Raw genomic sequence first — 6000 nt, forward strand, 5'->3', positions numbered from 1 at the left:
ATTCATTACATTGCACACGTGATTCTTTTAGGGAACTTCGACCCGGCGAGCGAGGCGAACGAGTCTGTCCCCGGAGGTTCCCGCAGTGGTGATCGTGACTCGGGTAGCGGTGAGCAGCAGCTAGGCCAGCAAGGCAAGCATCTATCATATTGCACCGTGTCTACTTAAAAATCTAATATGTTATCTACGCTTATGTATACATTGCATGTGTCAGGTTCCGAGTTGGGTAGAACCTATGCCTATGCATTCTTCCATTTCGTTCACGTGTCATGTGTTATTCCATTGGAGCCTAGTGGTGTCGTCACGGTCTAATTTTAGTTTGCTATGCTTAGGGGTACTTAGGCTTTCCGGTAGAAGTCGATGACGGCGTCCACCGTTGTCGCGAGCCTAGGGCTTTTTACCTGTTCACATTTGTGGTTATGTTGATGATGTGTCGGTTGTTGAGTGGTGAGTTGAGATGAGGTGTGGGCGGTGTTAGGGGTGTCATCTGCTCACGAGGAGTCCTCAGGCAGTTCGGGAAGGGAACCCGGACACCGTAGACCGCTTGCACCGGTTAAGCACCGATCATCGGTGTAGTCTGCTTTAGCACTTACCTTACTCACCACATGCTGATATAATGGTAGGCGAGCCGATTACCTTCGCAGACGTGGTCATGTGGGCCTCGTCATAGACGGTGTGAGTCCGGTTTGAGTCCGGGCTTTTAGCGGTATTAGTTTGCTCGGGGAGTAGTTCTAATACCGCCGTGCCGAGCTATGGTTGATCAACATGGTTGGGCCTGGTTGGAAAAGGTTGTCACGGGTACCCCCTTGTGTGCATCTTAGCGGGTGGCACAAGCCGTATGGTCCCTGTGTCGTGTGGATCCAGGAGTATCCCCCTGCAGGGCGTATAATCAGTTTGAACTGCCGCGCTCTCGGTCATGAGCATCGCTATCGCTTATCTCCACCGAGCGACCATGTTTTGGTCGTAGAGTTTCGATGTGGGTTGTGGCATGGTTGGTTTGGGTGGTTTGGCGGGGATGTGGTCGGTGGTTTGGTGGTAATGGTTTACTTGTATACACTTGTTGTTTATATATTTGTTCTGATTAGTTGGTTGGCAGGGTTTGAGTGGGTGGTTGGTTAAGTCAGTTGCTTACACCTAGAGTCTAGGTTGCTTACCGCTTAATGAACTTAAACATGTCTTAATCCTTGCTACAGCTTTAAATGCATGATCCTTGGAGTCAAGAATATATATACTCATACTGTGTAAGACTTGCTAGTACCTTCGTACTAAGGGGTGCTGCCCTTAAGTTGTTTTCAGGTTCTCAGGTTGGCGAGGAAGAGGCTGTGTTCGGCTATTTTGTGCCTGCCGATCAGGGTGGCGGGCAGGAGTAGCACCTTCTACTCCGAACTCCGGCGCTTTTGGTATGGAGCCTAAGGGCATACGGCTCCATACTCTTTTGTTGTATAGGTTTTTCTTCCGCTGCATAGTTGTTGTTGTTCCTCTTTTGTTGTAAATTGTGGAAGCAGTTGCATGTTTAATAATTGTAATCCAGTTTAATTATTTGCTCTCTATTAAACTGTGTTGTGATATTGGAGTTGGAAGGCATGTGTTCCGATCCTGGGCACAAAACACGTGCCGGGACTACCGGAATGGTATTCTGGTTAATCATCGAGGTTGTGATTATGAATAATGATCCTCCTGATGATTAATTAGAATACTATTTGGACGGTTCCTCACACAGTCTACTAGAAGATTAATCGTGAGGATGCTGAAGATGATACCAAGAAGACGTTGAAGTTGTTTCGGGAGTTAAGGGAAGCTGATCCTGGATGTGTGTATGTTGTGGACCCAGATGAGGAAGGCAAGATCAGAACCTTGGTGTGGACCAATACGAGGAGCAGGATGCAGTATGCTCACTTCGGAGATGTTGTTACCTTTGACACAACATACAAAACCAACATGAATGACATGACATTTGGTTTATTTGTTGTGGTGAACAATCATTTTCAAAGTGTTCTTTTTGGTGGTATGCTGATGACAGATGAGTCTATTGATTCTTACAAATAGGTATTCAAAGAATTTATGTCGCTAATGAGTGGGAAATCCCCTCAAACAATATTGACAGGTAATGCCGTGTGAATATATGTATCTTCCACTCTGTAAGATGTCAGGAACTGTCATTTGATTTTCTGAGATCTAATGTGTTTGTTGTTCTTATTATAGACCAAAACCAAGCTATAGAAGTTGCTATTAATCACGAGTTACATGAGACTATTCGCAGATGGTGCAAGTGGCATGTACTACATCGAGTGAAGGAGCGTCTTGGTACCAAGTACACCCAGAACAAGGAGTTTTACGACAAATTTCACAAGATGCTAAATGAGATGCTCACTGAGAGTGAATTTGAGATGGCATGGAGTTCACTTGTAGAGGAATATGGTTTGCAGGAAAATCATTTCTTGAAACAAATATACGAAGTTAGACATATGTTGGTGAAGTCATACTTTTCCGAGATTTTCTGTGCAAGGCAGACTAGTACATAGCAGAGTGAAAGTGCCAACCATGTACTAAAGACAATTGTACCACCGTCTTCCACAATTCACCACTTTGTACAGTAGTATTCAAAGTTGCAGTACATCCATGACGATGAGGAGAAAATAACCAAAATTGTAAGTAACTATAACTAAACATATCAGTATTAGTCTGCTTGCATGTTTTTGTGGCTCAATGGCTCACATTAGTTGTACCTGCATTATTTTTTGTTAGAACTCCAGGAACATAAGCTCTGGTAGACCTCTGGTGGCTCATGCAAGCAACACATATACATTTAAAGTGTTTGAAATGTTTTGTGAATTGAAGTCTGAATTTGAATCATATTTCACAACAGTTGTAAAGATTGGTGAGGAATATATTGCACATCACTACAATTATGAGAAACTACAGCGCTAGTGCAACGGAGCATACTGTGTGAAGGTGGATGCTGCAAATGGTGCCTTTATCTGTGGCTGTGGGCTATTCAAACATTTTGGTTTACCATTCCAACACTCACTCAGGGTACGCACTACACCTTTGTGGTTGTGGGCTATTCAAACATTTTGGTTTACCATTCCAACACTCACTCAGGGTACGCACTACACCTTTGTGGCTGTGGGCTATTCAAACATTTTGGTTTACCATTCCAACACTCACTCAGGGTACGCACTACACCTTTGTCAAAATTTAAATAGAGTTTTGACAAAAAAAATTAATTTGGGGAATGGTCTTTGAGCAGGTGATGATTAGTACTGGAGTGAAGGAATTGCTTGATAGTATGATAAGGAAGAGGTGGACAAAGAAAGCATGATATGTTCTACCTGGGCATTTTGCATAGTGCGGCAAGGAGAGCCTAGCTCTTATAGCCCAGATATATTGTCACTCATCCCTGTTGATAAATGTATTGGAGTTCCTGTAGATGGGAGATAGCAATTTCGAGAGTCTTCGCAGAGCAATGACAATTATAAATGAAGGAAATGATGAACTTCGTGAGGTATCTAAGAATAAAGATGGCATGGGTCTTGCAGATCGCATGAGGAATCCAAAAAGTTGTCAAGTGCAGGGAGGTGGAAGCAATATAGTTTCAACAGATTATTTCACGCTACGTGTACCAATGAAGAAGCGTGAGCGTGGTCATCCAACTAATGCAAGGGACATGCCACAATATGATGACAAGAAGAAGAAGAAGGCAACAATGAAGTTAAGGTCTTGTAAGACCTGCATGTCTGATGACCATACAAACCAAAGGTGCCCCCAACGCAATCCTATAACAAAGAAGCCATGCAAGGGTCCAACATGCACCAGGTGTAATATATATGGTCACCGCATTGACTACTGCACAGCCAATGAGTAGTAGCTTGTTATTCTGGCAGATGATGTGTTCTAATTGTCTATTTCATATGCCAAGATAGTGTGTACATTGTTCCCTCACTCTGGGCATGCATTTTGCTATACATGAAGATGTGATCTCCTTTTTTGCTGAATTATGCAATGGACTACGGATTTTGCATAACAACATTTTGTTGGGTTTATCTAAATTAAGAATGGTGAAATAGTTGTACTAAAACTTGCAATGGGCATGAATGCAGAAGAAGCTATAATTCTGCATCTATTCTACTTCAGTTAATTTGGTTGGTTCTCGTGGTCAATAAGCATTACAAAGGTAAATCATGTTAGTAACATTGTATCACCAAAGTCACTCATGAAATAATTTATATTTATTGGTAGTGGCCAAAAGTGGGTTGTGTACTGTAACTGCTAAAGAAATGTAAGTTGCTTAAAATCATCTTGTGCACACGGACATACATTGAGTAGGGAACACATGTACATCCCAATTTACTGGTACAACGTGATATGTGCTCTCACAGAACTAAGTGCTTCTATATGGATCTGCAAGAGAATTTCAAAATCAACATAGAGTGTACCACATTCCATGTGGTTCAAACAGGAGTGCACCAACCAACTGTATACAATAGAAGAGGGGCCAGAGTAGGTACCTCCCACTGTTGTTCTCCCCTGCTTCAACCATGGACCTTGGAAGCATAGATTATGTGGCAAGAAATTGTTCTTGCCCCAATTTCAATGACACATCCCTCTCCTTGTTCTTGGTCCTAATGGTACTGTTGTACATGTACCAGGGGTCTGATATGAACATAGGGGGTTCTGGTGGACCAAGTAGGTGAGCAAAGGCAAGCCGTAGTACCTGTGAAAAAGGAAGGGACGAGCTCGGTTGTTGTAGATGCTTTGGATTCGGTAAGGAAGCTTAAAAAAAGTGTATGTTCCATGTGCTAGTTGTGAATCTAACAGTTCTTGTAGGGATCGATGACGTCCTAAGAGGTGGGTGAATTAGGACACTTAAAACTATTACGGCTCCAAAAAAATAACACAAAATAAACCTATATCAATTTCTATCTAAATGTGCTCTTGATTTATCTAGTGTGTCTACTTTACCGATCAAAGCGCTTGCAACCTATCTAAGAAGGTAAATTGCAAGTAAATAAATACGAAAACGTAAATAAGGTAGAGAGAACAAACTCGGTACAAGGATTTTTTTTTTCCGTGGTATCGATGGCATGAAAGCCACCCCTAGTCCATGTTGGAGCTCCATAAAGGATATGCTCCCGGTCGGCACCCGATCATGACTTCTGAGCCACTAAGTCACAAATACAAGGTCTCCACCTGGATGAGCCATTAAGCCACCAAGGCAAGATCTCACCACAAGCCTCTCTTCTGGTTCCTCGCCGCCGTGATAACTTCAGAGCTTGAGCCACAAAGGTAAGGGTCTTCGCGTCCCCGCACAATTACCTTGCCTCTACTCCACACTAAGTCGGAGGGTCAACAAGCTTGTCGGTGAGTCACCATGACTCTAAGGTGCCGACATCCAAGAGGTACACTGTTGGATTACTTCTTGATCCACTATCTAGACAACAATCACCTAGCAACTCACTCTCTAGGCCTATAAGCACTAATCACTCATTAATCTTGTGATTAATCGCCTTGGATGATCACTTTAAGCACTTTGGTGGCTTGGATGTCTTCTCAGGTGTATATGAACTTATCTGGACTGCAGCACGCTCAAATGACTGAGTGGAGGGGTATTTATAGTCTCAAACTCGCACACTAGCTGTTAACCCAACGTCTCTAAAAAGCTATTAACACCGGATGATCCGGTGAGAACAGTAGTACTAACACCGGATTCTCCGGTGAGTACACTCTCACAAACTAGCCGTTGGAACCTCACTCAAGCCTATGTGAACACCGAATACTATGGTGTATACTCCACCTTCATCATTAAACTTTTCGGTGAGTATACCTTAGCCATCCGAGCCAACATCTTCTCTCTATAAACTACTCTGGTGTATTCTCCAGTGCACATCACTTCATCACCGGGCCATCCGATGTGTTATCCTTAGCTAGCCAAGCCAATGCAACCCTCTTTGAAAAATATGCTCCGCTGTATAGATCTTCAGAGCACCGTACCTTCCGGTG

The sequence above is a fragment of the Phragmites australis genome, chromosome 15, assembly GCF_958298935.1.
Source record: "Phragmites australis chromosome 15, lpPhrAust1.1, whole genome shotgun sequence".
In the NCBI taxonomy this organism is placed as follows: domain Eukaryota; kingdom Viridiplantae; phylum Streptophyta; class Magnoliopsida; order Poales; family Poaceae; genus Phragmites; species Phragmites australis.